Raw genomic sequence first — 15,364 nt, 5'->3', positions numbered from 1 at the left:
ACATGGAGATCATATCCCCCCCTTATGTATTATACATGGAGATCATATCCCCCCCTTATGTATTATACATGGAGATCATATCCCCCTTATGTATTATACATGGAGATCATATCCCCCTTATGTATTATACATGGAGATCATATCCCCCCCTATGTATTATACATGGAGATCATATCCCCCTTATGTATTATACATGGAGATCATATCCCCCCTTATGTAATATACATGGTGATCATATCCCCCCTTATGTAATATACATGGTGATCATATCCCCCCTTATGTAATATACATGGTGATCATATCCCCCCTTATGTATTATACATGGTGATCATATCCCCCTTATGTATTATACATGGAGATCGTATCCCCCCTTATGTATTATACATGGAGATCATATCCCCCCCTTATGTATTATACATGGAGATCATATCCCTCCCTTATGTATTATACATGGAGATCATATCCCCCCCTTATGTATTATACATGGAGATCATATCCCCCCTTATGTATTATACATGGTGATCATATCCCCCTTATGTATTATACATGGAGATCATATCCCCCCTTATGTAATATACATGGTGATCATATCCCCCTTATGTATTATACATGGAGATCATATCCCCCCTTATGTAATATACATGGTGATCATATCCCCCTTATGTATTATACATGGAGATCATATCCCCCCTTATGTATTATACATGGAGATCATATCCCCCCTTATGTATTATACATGGAGATCATATCCCCCTTATGTATTATACATGGAGATCATATCCCCCCCTTATGTATTATACATGGAGATCATATCCCCCTTATGTATTATACATGGAGATCATATCCCCCCCTTATGTATTATACATGGAGATCATATCCCCCCCTTATGTATTATACATGGAGATCATATCCCCCTTATGTATTATACATGGAGATCATATCCCCCCTTATGTAATATACATGGAGATCATATCCCCCCTTATGTATTATACATGGAGATCATATCCCCCCCTTATGTATTATACATGGAGATCATATCCCCCTTATGTATTATACATGGAGATCATATCCCCCTTATGTATTATACATGGAGATCATATCCCCCTTATGTATTATACATGGTGATCATATCCCCCTTATGTATTATACATGGAGATCATATCCCCCCTTATGTAATATACATGGTGATCATATCCCCCTTATGTATTATACATGGAGATCATATCCCCCCTTATGTAATATACATGGTGATCATATCCCCCTTATGTATTATACATGGAGATCATATCCCCCTTATGTATTATACATGGAGATCATACCCCCCCCTTATGTATTATACATGGAGATCATATCCCCCTTATGTATTATACATGGAGATCATATCCCCCTTATGTATTATACATGGAGATCATATCCCCCCCTTATGTATTATACATGGAGATCATATCCCCCCCTTATGTATTATACATGGAGATCATATCCCCCTTATGTATTATACATGGAGATCATATCCCCCCTTATTTATTATACATGGAGATCATATCCCCCCTTATGTATTATACATGGAGATCATATCCCCCTTAATCTCCTCTTCTCAGTAGAGAATACATTCAGTTCCTCTAATCTTTCCTCATAGCTGATCTCCTCCATGCCTCATATCAGTTTGGTTGCCCTTCTCTGTACTTCCTCCAGTTCCCCAATGTTCTTTTTGTGAATTGGTGTCCAAAACTGAACTGCATATTCCAGATTAGGTTTTACTAATGATTTGTACCGGGGGGAGGGGGGGTGATATCTCTCTCTCTCTGGAGTCTATACCTCTCCTTATACAAGAGAGGATTTTGCTCGCTTTAGAACCCGCAGCTTTGCATTGCATGCCATTATTAAGCTTGTGATCTACAAGAACCCCAGATCCTTGTCCACCATTGACCCCCCTAGATACTTCTCCACCATTGACCCCCTTCAGATCCATCTTTCCCACTGACCTCTACCCCTCCAGATCTTATCCCACAATTGCCCTCCAGATCCTTTTCCACCATTGACCCCCCTGATCTTTCTCCACCATTGACCCCTCTGATCTTTCTTCACCATTGTCCCCCTGATCTTTCTCCACCATTGACCCCTACAGATCCTTCTCCACCATTGGCCCCCCAGATCCTTCACCATTGACCCCCCCAGATCCTTCTCCACAATTGCCCCCCAGATCCTTCTCCACCAATGTCCCTCAGATCCTTTTCCACCATTGACCTCCCCTGATCTTTCTCCACCATTGTCCCCCTGACCTTTCTCCACCATTGTCCGCCACAGATCCTTCTCCACCATTGACTCCTCCAGATCCTTCTCCACCATTGTCCCCTAGAATCTTCTCCACCATTGACTCCCCCAGATCCTTCTCCACCATTGCCCCCCCCAGTTGTACCTCCCCTAGAATGTATGATGCATGCATCTTCTCAGCCCCCAAGTGCAGAGCCTTACATTTATCAACATTAAACCTCATTGGCCCCATAGCCCCCCAATTACACAGAGCATTGAGGTCGGCTTGTAAGTTGGAGACATCCTGTAAGGACGTTATTCCCCGGCACAGCTTGGTGTCATCTGCAAAGACTGGAATGGGATTTATAATCTCACACCCCATATTGTTTATATGTATATTAATAAGTAAGGGTCCCAACACTGATCCCTGGGGTATCCCACTAATAATACTGAACCCTGGGGTACCCAATTAATCACACAGAACCTTGGGGTACTCCACTAATACACTGAACCTTGGGGTACCCCACTAATAATACTGAATCTCGGGGTACACCATTGAGGACACTGAACCTTGGTGTCCACCACTAATAACATTGAACCTTGAGGTACACCACTGATGACACTGAACCTTATTATTATACAGGATTTATGGCGCCAACAGTTTGCTCAGCGCTTTACAATATAACGGGAGACAATACAGCAACAATACAGTTCAATACAAGAGGGATAGGAGGGCCCTGATCCTTGGAGCTTACAATCTAGGAAGGAGGGGCTAGTGGTACAAAAGGTAGTAACTGTGGGGGATGGATTGGTTGGAAGAGTTGAAGATTCCAGTATTAGCTGAGGGCAGGATAGGCTTCCCTGAAGAGATTAGTTTTCAGAGATCGCCTGAAAGTGAGCAGAGTAGGTGATAGTCTGAAAAATTGGGGTAGAGAGTTCCAGAGGATGGGAGAAGCTCTGGAGAAGTCCTGGAGATGAGCATGTTAAGAGGAGACAAAGGAGCTATAGTGTAGGAGGTCTTTTGAGGAGCGGAGAGTATGGTTTGGGTGATATTTAGAGACAAGATCGGTGATGTAATTTGGGGCAGAGTTATAAATGGCTTTATACGTTATTGTTAGTGTTTTGAATTTTATCCATTGGATCCGTTGGATGGGAAGCCAGTGGAAGGATTGGCAGAGAGGGGTGGAGGACACTGAATGGAGGCCAGTGGAGGGATTGTCAGAGAGGGGTTGTGACATAAATGTACAGAATTGAGTAGATAAGATGTGACCTGTAGCAATATGTAATTGTAAATGTAGTTAATTTCTTGTCATTAAAGAAATATTCAGCCATTGGTACTCAGAGGCAGATGGTCAGCCATTAGCATCTGAAAAGAGACAGAGCTTCCTCAGGCTAGAAGTGGCACCTGGGTGCTAATAAGATTTGTCACCTTCTGGGGAAACATGGAAGGAAACGGCTGGAGACGGGTTGGCTTCATGACAGCGGAAGACCAGAGCTTTGAAGTATATCAGGAGATCAAAGGAGTATGTAAAAGCTAAAATTGCAGTTGCAGAGAGATGAAAATACTACCTACTGATGGGAAACTCTGTAGGTGTCAGGGCAGGAGCTGAGGAACGGACAGGCAGGCCTAACAATGTAACGCACTGGCTGACGACAACCACCACCCACAGACCAAAGTCCCTCAGGGCGCGGAGTCTAAGTCCCAGGCTGCCCTTCACCAGGGCCCCTGATGGTGGGGATGGACTTGACGCAGCCAGGAACCAGGTCGCGGCCCCCGAGACACCTCAGCTGCGGTAATGGCCGCCGCCAATGGCGTGTAGCTGGTGGAAGAGACAAAAGAGTAGTCAGACAAGCCGGGGTCAACAACAACAGGACAGAACAGTACAGGACAGCAGACGAGAATCACAGGTCACGAGCCGGGTTCAGCAACAGAGGGTCAGATCAAAGGAGAATACAAAGAATAGTCAAGACAAGCCGAATCAGATACCAGGAGAGTCACGAGAGTCAGAACAGAGTAACAGCAACACAAAGACACAAGACACAAGTGCAAAGAGCATGTGCGGGCCACAGGCTTATATGTCATCAGCCACACCCCTCTGGAGGATGGACCACAGAAACCTGAAGGCATAAAAGGGCTCCCATCATGCACAGCAGAATCCAAGATGGACACCAGCACATGAAGTAACATAACCACAGGAAAAAGGTAGGACCTTGACAGTACCTCCCCCTCAAGGACCCCTCCCCCTCCGCGGCTCAACAAAAGGTTTCTGAGGAAAGCGGGTATGAAAAGCGCGGAGGAGGGCAGGAGCATGGACATCCGCGGAAGGAACCCAGAAAGCGCTGAATGGGCCGAAGACCATTGGGACGAGGCCACTGCAATACTGCCGCAACCTTCTGAGGGTCCATGGAAAATCCCTCCGCGGAAATTATGTAGCCCAAAAAGGCAACCTGGGATCGATGGAACTCGCACTTCTCGAGTTTACAAAAGAGTCCGTTCTCACGCAATCGTTGCAGCACCTGCTTAACATCCTGGACATGGGACTCCATGGAGGTAGAGTAAACCAAGATGTCATCCAGGTAAACCACTACGCATTGCTGCAACAAATCACGAAGGACATCGTTTATGAATTCCTGAAAGACCGCGGGCGCGTTACACAATCCGAAGGGCATCACCAGGTATTCGTAGTGCCCAGTTCTAGTGTTAAACGCGGTCTTCCACTCATCCCCCTGTCTGATCCGTACGAGGTTGTACGCCGCCCTAAGGTCGAGTTTGGTAAAGACCGTTGCTCCCTTAAGGCGGTCGAATAACTCAGAAATCAAAGGAATTGGATATGCATTTTTAATGGTAATCCGATTGAGACCCCTATAATCGATGCAGGGCCTCAATTCCCCACCTTTCTTCTTTACGAAAAAAAACCCCGCTCCTGCTGGGGAAGTAGACTTACGAATGTGCCCCCGGGAAAGCGCATCCACCACGTACTCCTCCATGGCCTTATTCTCCGCAACCGAGAGAGGGTACACCCTGCCACGTGGAGGAGTGGCCCCGGGTTGCAGGGATATGGCGCAGTCGTAAGGACGATGCGGTGGTAAGGTACCAGCGCGTACCTTATCGAACACGTCCCGGTATTCCCCATAGTCGGTGGGCAACGCAGAGTCTGAGGAGGCACACAATACCTTAACCGGCCCCCGGATGCACCCGGCCCCACACTGTGGAGACCATGAGAGAATCTCGGCTGTTTGCCAATTGAAGGTTGGATTGTGCCTCTAGAGCCAGGGATACCCCAAAACCACCGAATAGTGTGGGGAAGAAATCACCTGAAAACAGGCCAACTCCCTGTGAACAGCCCCAATGGCTACCTCTATTGGCAGGGTCTCGTGGGTAACCTGCGGCGGCTGCAGGGGCCTGCCATCTATTGCTTCGAGAACCAATGGGGCAGCACGAGCCTGCAGGGGAATGGAGTGCTGCGCAGCAAACGAGCTGTCCAAGAACAACCCACCGGCCCCAGAGTCTACCAACGCCTGGGCCGTCACCGAGCCCCCTGTCCAAGAAAGGACCACGGTGATCAGTGGCTTATCCTTGCGGGACGCCGGGGACGAGGAAACTCCACCCAAGATCTGTCCCCGACATGATCTCAGGTGCGAGCGTTTCCCGGACGGACCGGACAAGACTGCCGAAAGTGCCCACCGAGGCCACAGTACAGGCAGCGACCCTCCCGACGCCGAGCGGCCCGCTCCCCCTCGGAAAGGCGAGCAAACCCCAGCTGCATGGGTTCCCCACCAGACAAGCCATCCCCAGGAGGCGTGGGAGGAGAGGGAGGAACGGGTGGGACAGAAAACGCAGGTGCCAGTCGATTGGAAGGCCTCCGCAGGCGTTCCTTGAGTGAAGGCCTCTCCCTGAGCCTGGTGTCAATCAGGATCAGGAAAGAGATGAGCTCCTCCAACACCACAGGCAGTTCCTTAGCTGCAATCTCGTCCTTCAATGAGTCAGAAAGACCATGGGAAAACGCAGCCACCAGAGCCTCATTGTTCCAACCGACCTCTGCCGCCAGGGTACGAAACTCTATAGCGTACTCGGCCACGGTCCGTGAACCCTGATGCATGGTCATGAGCAGCTTGGCCGCCGAGGCGGAACGAGCCGGTACGTCGAATACCCTACGGAAGGCATCGACAAAACCAGAAAAATCTTGAATCACCGGGTCGTTCCTCTCCCATAAGGGATTTGCCCAGGCCAAGGCCTTGTCTGAGAGTAGTGAGATGAGGAACCCCACCTTTGACCTCTCAGACGGAAAGGCGTGGGGTATTAATTCAAAATAAATACCCACCTGGTTGAGGAACCCACGACACTGACTCGGCTCACCCCCAAAGCGCTGTGGAAGAGGGGCTGAACCGGTCATACCTCTGGACACCGCGGGTGCCGCATCAGCCGCGGCGGTAGGCACAGCAAGCGGAACGGCATCGGAAGCGACCACCGGAGCGACAACCGGCCTAATAACACCAGGAGTAAGGTGCGCGGTGCGTGCAAGCAGAGTTTGCAACGCCTGAGCGAACTGATCCAACAGGTGATCCTGTTGATCGAGTCTGGCGACTAGCATTGGGAGCGAAGGCGTGCCTGCACCGTCAGGGTTCATGGCACTTGTGTAATGTCAGGGCAGGAGCTGAGGAACGGACAGGCAGGCCTAACAATGTAACGCACTGGCTGACGACAACCACCACCCACAGACCAAAGTCCCTCAGGGCGCGGAGTCTAAGTCCCAGGCTGCCCTTCACCAGGGCCCCTGATGGTGGGGATGGACTTGACGCAGCCAGGAACCAGGTCGCGGCCCCCGAGACACCTCAGCTGCGGTAATGGCCGCCGCCAATGGCGTGTAGCTGGTGGAAGAGACAAAAGAGTAGTCAGACAAGCCGGGGTCAACAACAACAGGACAGAACAGTACAGGACAGCAGACGAGAATCACAGGTCACGAGCCGGGTTCAGCAACAGAGGGTCAGATCAAAGGAGAATACAAAGAATAGTCAAGACAAGCCGAATCAGATACCAGGAGAGTCACGAGAGTCAGAACAGAGTAACAGCAACACAAAGACACAAGACACAAGTGCAAAGAGCATGTGCGGGCCACAGGCTTATATGTCATCAGCCACACCCCTCTGGAGGATGGACCACAGAAACCTGAAGGCATAAAAGGGCTCCCATCATGCACAGCAGAATCCAAGATGGACACCAGCACATGAAGTAACATAACCACAGGAAAAAGGTAGGACCTTGACAGTAGGCTACATAAGCATATAAAACTATATTTGTGACCTATGTAGAACCCCAGAAAAATGCAGGAAATGGTTATGTGGGGTGCGATAGCGGAACAGTGATTGGTACTGTCGCAATCGGACTGATGCGCTGGTGTTGGAAATTCAATACCTGATTTGGTGATTCAAGCCGTTCCTGGTCCAGTTGACTTTGGGCAGGTCAGCACCCAGAACATCCTGTGGGCGGGTACAGGAACACCCCCCAGAGTCAATTGGGCAAGAACTAATGTCCATCCTACGTCCATATTCCCATAAATTGAGGACCCAGAGATATAGACAGGGTGATTCCTATGGAGCCAGTTCTATTTGACTAACAGATTGCTGACTTTCTCTGACTTGCTCCAGTAGCAGGATAGATCTTGGTAAAAGTTTTATTTCTGTTATTTATTCCCTTTTATTTTATAGTGAATAGTCATTTGAGTGTGTTCTTGTATGTTTTGTATTTTCTGTAACTTTGTATACTTTGTACATATTTTATGCACTCCCCACTTTCAGGATATTAAATCTTAAAATTAATAAGTGACTTCTGTGTATTTAAGCACGGGCTCATATCTCCGGAGAGATTTGATTAGATTGTATTGTATTTTAGTGCCTTTATATGCTCGGTCAAGCTCATTGCCAATCTATATGCAATTGCACTGCATGTTGGCAGATTGCGTGCAGATTGAAAAGGTAACAGATCTGCAATACGGAGATGTGTGTGTGTGTGGTGTCTCAACAGACCGTTCTGTGGATAAACTGTTGTGTGGTGGCAAGCTACCGTTTGTGGTGTGTCTGGTGTGGGGGTGTGTGGACAGTGGAAAAGTGATTCACACCGGGTTCCTAGCTGTAGGATAGCTGGAGGGATCCTAAAAGGGTGTGTGATTGCTGGGCTGCTCCTCAACTCTAATCAGTGCACCAGATTGTATATAGGATTTGTATCTGCCAGTGTGTGGTCGGCTAGCTGGATTGGAGTGGAGTCTCCCTTCTGGTGGTGGCCAAGAGGTAGTGCGTGTTGTGAAAGTGTATCACGGCTGGTCTTATATACGTAGATATATTATAAGTTAAGTCCTCCTTCTTCCCTCTTACCCCAAGTCATGTCCGCACGTGCGTGCCTCGGTTAGCTAGTCGCTGTGGGCGTGGCATTTGGGTGAACGGTGACAGGGGTGGAGGACACTGAGTGGAGGCCAGTGGAGGGATTGGCAGAGAGGGGTGGAGGACACTGAGTGGAGGCCAGTGGAGGGATTGGCAGAGAGGGGTGGAGGACACTGAGTGGAGGCCAGTGGAGAGATTGGCAGAAAGGGGTGGAGGACACTGAATGGAGACCAGTGGAGGGATTGGCAGAGAGGGGTGGAGGACACTGAGTGGAGGCCAGTGGAGGGATTGGTAGAGAGGGGTGGAGGACACTGAGTGGAGGCCAGTGGAGGGATTGGCATAGAGGGGTGGAGGACACTGAATGGAGGCCAGTGGAGGGATTGGCAGAGAGGGGTGGAGGACACTGAGTGGAGGCCAGTGGAGGGATTGGCAGAGAGGGGTGGAGGATACTGAATGGAGGCCAGTGGAGGGATTGGCAGAGAGGGGTGGAGGACACTGAGTGGAGGCCAGTGGAGGGATTGGCAGAGAGGGGTGGCAGATACAGAATGGTTAGTAAGGTGGATGAGTCTGGCAGCAGCATTCATGATAAACTGAAGAGCGGATAGCCTGCGATGAGGTCGGACAATGAGGAGGGAGTTACAATAGTCAAGGCGAGAGATAACCAGGGAGTGAATAAGTTGCTTAGTGGTTTCAGAGGTTAGAAACAAGATTTGGGGTATCCCACTAATAACACTGAACCTTGAGGTACCCCAATAATAACACTGAACCTTCGGGTACCCCACTAATAACACTGAACCTTGGGGTACACCACTAAGACTGAACCTTGGGGTACCCCACTAATAACACTGAACCTTGGGGTACCCCACTGATAACACTGAACCTTGGTGTACCCCACTGATAACACTGAACCTTGGGGTACCTCACTGATAACACTGAACCTTGGGGTACCCCACTAATTACACTGAACCTTGGGGTACCCCACTAATCACACTGAACCTTGGTGTACCCCACTAATCACACTGAACCTTGGGGTACCCCTCTAATAACATTGAACCTTGGCATCCCCCACTAATAACATTGAACCTTGGGGTATCCTGTGATGATTGTGACGTCAGATCCCCAGCCCTTCTCACCAAACTCGTGACCGAAGGACTAGCCAATCTAAAACCGCGATGTAACAGTGCCACTCCCAGCTGCACCCTGCACAAAGGTTTTCCAGCTAATGGACCACAATCTGTGTACCTGCAGCCTGAGAGTGATTGTTACTGGGTCAGGTTAATTGCGCAATTAACCCTTCACACTGCCACCACCTCCTTTTTGTACAGAGAAGGAGAAAACTCGCCAATATCAGCAATAACACTATGATGTTGAATAATCGTCTGTATACCACTGTCACTGCAGGCAGAGATATATAGAGGTTTAAAAACACACAGTAGCGCTCTTCATAGACAGGGATTCTTAGTTTGCATTAAAGAGCTTTAGAAACAGTTCAACACTTTCAGAAAGTAAGATTTATTACTAAAACATCAAAAGGGTGCAATAAAAATATTTACAGAAAAAGATGTAGAAAAAATATATAAATACAGAGCACAATAACACAGCAAAGAGATAACAGAAGTTTAGAGAGGTAGAGTACTTGTCAAAAGTCCTGGGTTAAGCAGATTCAAGGGTCCTGAGCCAAAAGGGTGCCTTATCTCCCAAAGGTATTTCTGATGTTAAAAGGGAGGATTCTTCAACTTCAACACGACCTACTCAACTTAACTTTCTGCTCCAAGCATAAAAGTCTTTTCCTGGAACTCAGCAGGGTGTCTCCTTGAAGCAGAGAACCAATCGCCTCATTTGGGGAGGGTGTTGCAGGCGGAGACCCAAGCTAGAACCAAAATCCCTCGCAGTTTATATCATGATTCATAATTTACCCTCGGTGCATGTAGCAGCCTAGCCACTAGTAGATTAATATACAGAATGATCTGCTGAACGTCTAGATATTAAATATGACATACCTGCTTGGGACGGTTAAGGAGATATAATTTTCTGCTCTCCTGTAGAGTTCAGCTAGGTGGGTGTAAGGTATCAGACGACTTGTATTAAAGTGACCGATCTGAATATATTCCTGGTTTTATGTAAGTCTTTCATCTCTCCAGATATCAAATTATATGGAAAAGGGGATTTTTAAATGTGAGTCTGTTTTATACCTAGCTGGAATGTCTTTAAAGCTCAGTGAAGGACTGGTTTATGGTTTTACGATATCTCAGATTGAGAAGCTAACAGACATCCAGGCACAAGCTAGGTTGGGATTTATAACCATGAGCTGTCCCACTGTGCCTGTGATCTCTGGTATCATACAGACCACATTCCTGAGGGAGGGGGGAAATTGGAGGGAAGCTGATTGGGAATAGAAGTTATACAAGATGGAGGATCTTTAGCAAGATGGATGACCGCGTCCATCTCTTTATGCTCACTTGCTACATACCCCACTAACAACACTGAACCTTGGGGTACCCCACTAATAACACTGAACCCTGGGGTACCCCACTAATAACACTGAACCTTGGGGTACCCCACTAATAACACTGAACCCTGGGGTACCCCACTAATAACACTGAACCTTGGGGTACCCCACTGACACCCCTAGACCTTGCAGAGTATGAATTAGTTACCCCTACTCTCTGAATATGATCTTTTAGCCAGTTTTCTATCCATTTACATTCAGATTTTTCCAGCCTATATACTTTACCTTACACATTAGCCGTGTGTGGGGAACTGTGTCCAAGTATACCACGCCCACCGCCACCCCTCTGTCCAAGTATACCACGTCCACCACCACCCCTCTGTCCAAGTATACCTTGTCCATTGCCACCCCTCTGTCTAAGTATACCACGTCCACCGCCACCCCTCTGTCCAAGTATACCACGTCCACCACCACCCCTCTGTCCAAGCATACCATGTCCACTGTCACCCCTCTGTCCAAGTATACCACATCCACTGCCACCCCTCTGTCCAAGTATACCACGTCCACCGCCACCCCTCTGTCCAAGTATACCACGTCCACCACCACCCCTCTGTCCAAGTATACCACATCTACCGCCACCCCTCTGTCCAAGTATACCACCGCCACCCCTCTGTCCAAGTATACCACGTCCACTGACACCCCTCCAAGTATTATTATTATTCAGGATTTATATAGTGCCAACAGTTTGCTCAGTGCTTTATAATATAACGGGAGACAATTGTCAAGGTCCTACCTTTCCTCAGAGCTTGCTGCTCCATGTGCTTGCATCCATCTTAGGTTTCTGCAAAGCAAGGTGGGAGGCTTTATGCTTTCAGGCCTCTGTGGCTCCTCCTCCAGGAGGGTGTGGCTGATCACATTTAAGCCTGCTGTCTGCAGCTGCTCTTTGCATTCGTGTCCTGTATGTTTCATTGCCGCAAGCCCTTGTTCAGCTCTCGTTGCTCTACTGGATACCGACCCGTGACCTGAGTATTCTTGCCTACTGTCTTGTACTGTCTGTCCCGCCGTTATTGACCCGGCCTGTCCGACCACGCTATATGTCTTCCCATCTGGCTCCCACCAGCTATACGCCATTGGCGGCAGCCGTTACCGCAGCTGAGGTTACTTGGGGGTCGCTACCTGGTCTCAGGCTGTGTCAAGTCCGTCCCCACCATCAGGGGCCCTGGTGAAAGGCAGCCTGGGGCCTAGACTCCGTGCCCTGAGGGACTCCAGCCTGTGGGTGGTTGCTGTCGTCAGTCGGTGCGTGACCTTACCATAAGGCCTGCCTGTTTATTCGCCCACTCCAGCCCTGACAACAATACAGCAACAATAAAGTTCAATACAAGAGGAAAAGGAGGGCCCTGCTCCTTGGAGCTTTTAATCTAGGAGGGAGGGGCTAGTGGTACAAAAGGTAGTAACTGTGGGGGGTTGTACTGGTTGGAAGAGCAGAAGATTCCAGTATTAGCTGAGGGCATGCTAGGCTTCCCTGAAGAAAGAGGATGAGGGGAAGCTCTGGAGAATTCCTGGAGACGAGCATGGGAGGAGGAAACAAGGGAGTTAGAGAGCAGGAGGTCTTGCAAGGAGTGGAGAGTACGGTTGGGTGATATTTAGAGACAAGATCGGAGATGTAATTTGGGGCGGAGTTATAAATGGCTTTATATGTTATTGTTAATGTTTTGAATTTTATCTGTTGGGCAATGGGAAGCCAGTGGAGGGATTGGCAGAGAGGGGTGGAGGATAGTGAATGGAAGCCAATGGAGGGATTGGCAGAGAGGGGTGGAGGATAGTGAATGGAGGCCAAGGGAGAGATTGGCAGAGAGGGGTGGAGGCCAATGGAGGGATTGGCAGAGAGGGGTGGAGGATAGTGAATGGAGGCCAATGGAGGGATTGGCAGAGAGGGGTAGAGGCCAGTGGAGGGATTGGCAGAGAGGGGTGGAGGATACTGAATGAAGGCCAGTGGAGGGATTGGCAGAGAGGGTGGAGGCCAGTGGAGGGATTGGCAGAGAGGGGTGGAGGATACTGAATGAAGGCCAGTGGAGAGATTGGCAGAGAGGGGTGGAGGCCAGTGGAGGGATTGGCAGAGAGGGGTGGAGGATACTAAATGGAGGCCAGTGGAGGGATTGGCAGAGAGGGGTGAAGGACACTGAATGGAGGCCAGTGGAGGGATCGGCAGAGAGGGGTGGCAGATATAGAACTGTTAGTAAGATGGATGAATCTGGCAGCAGCATTCATGATAGACTGAAGAGGGGATGGCCTGCGATGAGGACGGCCAACGAGGAGGGAGTTACAATAGTCAAGGCGAGATATAACAAGGGAGTGAATAAGTTGCTTAGTGGTTTCCGAGGTTAGGAACGAGCGTATCTTGGAGATGTTGTGGAGGTGAAGTCTACAATATTAGAACAGCCATTGGATTTGGGGGTGAAAGGACAGATGGGAGTCTAGGAATACACCTAGTACCCTGACATGAGGGAGGGACTGATGATTGTGTTATTGATCTTGATGGAGAAGTCAGGGGAGGGGGCACGGACTGGGGGGAATACTAAGAGCTCAGTTTTGGAAAGATTGAGCTTGAGGAAGTGGAGTGACATCCATGCCGATATGTTGCTTAGTAGGTTAGAAATGTGAGAGGAGACTGAAGGGGTGAGGTGAGGGGTAGAAAGATAGATTTGTGTGTCATCAGCATAGAGATGGTACTTAAAGCCATGGGAGTTTATCAAGTGACCAAGGGAGGAGGTGTAGATAGAATAGAGAAGGGTCCAAGAACAGAACATGGAGGGATCCCTACAGAAAGAGGGAGTGAAGAGGAGGAGGTAGCATTATAGGTAATGCTGAAGGAGTGCTGCAAAAGGTAGGAGGAGAACCAGGAGAGAGCAGAGTCTCTGAGGCCAAGAGAGTGGGGTTTTTTGAGGAGGAGGAGATGGTCAACTGTATCAAAAGCCACAGAGAGGTCAAGCAGTAAGAGTACAGAGTAATGACCATTAGTTGGGATGAGTAGAGAGTAGTGGCCATTGGTTGGGATGAGTACGGCGTAGTGGCCATTGGTTGGGATGAGTACGGCGTAGTGGCCATTGGTTGGGATGAGTACGGAGTAGTGACCATTGGTTGGGATGAGTACGGAGTAGTGACCATTGGTTGGGATGAGTACGGAGTAGTGGTCATTGGTTGGGATGAGTACGGAGTAATGGCCATTGGTTGGGATGAGTACGAAGTAGTGACCATTGGTTGGGATGAGTATGAAGTAGTAACCATTGGTTGGGATGAGTACAGAGTACTGGCCATTGGTTGGGATTAGTACGGAGTAGTGGCCATTGGTTGGGATGAGTACGGAGTAGTGGCCATTGGTTGGGATGAGTACGGAGTAGTGGCCATTGGTTGGGATGAGTACAAAGTAGTGGCCGTTGGTTGGGATGAGTACAGAGTAGTGGTCATTGGTTTTAGCAGTTAGTAGATCATTAGTGAGGTTTAGTAGGGCAGTGTCAGTGGAGTGTAGTGAGTGAAAGCCAGACTGTAAAGGGTGAAGAAGGTTGTTGTCGGTGAGGTGGGAGCTCAGGCGATTGTAGACTAAGCGTTCTAGGAGTTTAGAGGTAAATGGCAGCAGGGAGATGGGTCTTAAGTAGTTCAGGTTGGTGGGGTCCAGGGAGGGCTTTTTAAGTATGGGAGTGATGTGCGCATGCTTTAGAGGGGTGGGGAAGGCACCGTTAGAGAGGGATAGGTTGAAGATGTGAGTGAGGGAGCATAGGATGGAAGAAGAGGGTGACCATAGTAGTTGTGAGGGGACAGGATCCAGGGGACAGGTAGTGAGACGGGCTTCTGAGAAAACCTTAGTGACCTCTTCAGTAGTAGGAAGGTCAAAAGAGGAAAGTGTTGAGGGAGGTTTAGTATAAGGTATGGTAAGTGGGATGGATGTCTGTGCAGTGGCGATGCCCCTACAAATTGCATCAATCTTGTTTTTGAAATGATTTGCAATCTCATGAGCAGTGAGTGAGGTACTGGGTGGAGGTGGAGAAAGTAGAGAGTTAAAAGTAGAGAAGAGATGATGAGGACTGGATGACAAGCTATTGATGAGAGTGACAAAGTAGGCTTGTTTGGCAGCATGAAGAGAGGAATTGTATGTGAAGAAAGCAGATTTATATCTGATGAACGCCTGGTGGCATTTGGTTTTACACCACAATCACTTCAGCGCACGACCATGTCATTTAAGATGTCCGGTGTGGTCAGTTTGCCAAGGTTGTAATGGTCGGGGCCTGATGCTTC

The 15,364-nt window shown here is 48.7% G+C and overlaps 1 pseudogene; it reads left to right on the top strand.

Annotated features, from left to right (window-relative positions):
• The first annotated feature begins 3,692 nt into the window (after positions 1–3,692).
• LOC149462496 (uncharacterized) overlaps positions 3,693–15,364 on the top strand; it is a 124,880-nt pseudogene continuing 113,208 nt past the window's right edge.

This window comes from Staurois parvus, unplaced genomic scaffold, assembly GCF_062004578.1.
Source record: "Staurois parvus isolate SC_StPar_1 unplaced genomic scaffold, SC_StPar_1.0 ptg000174l, whole genome shotgun sequence".
In the NCBI taxonomy this organism is placed as follows: domain Eukaryota; kingdom Metazoa; phylum Chordata; class Amphibia; order Anura; family Ranidae; genus Staurois; species Staurois parvus.
The sequence above is the reverse complement of the archived record's forward strand: the minus strand, read 5'-3'. Positions and strand labels throughout refer to the sequence as shown.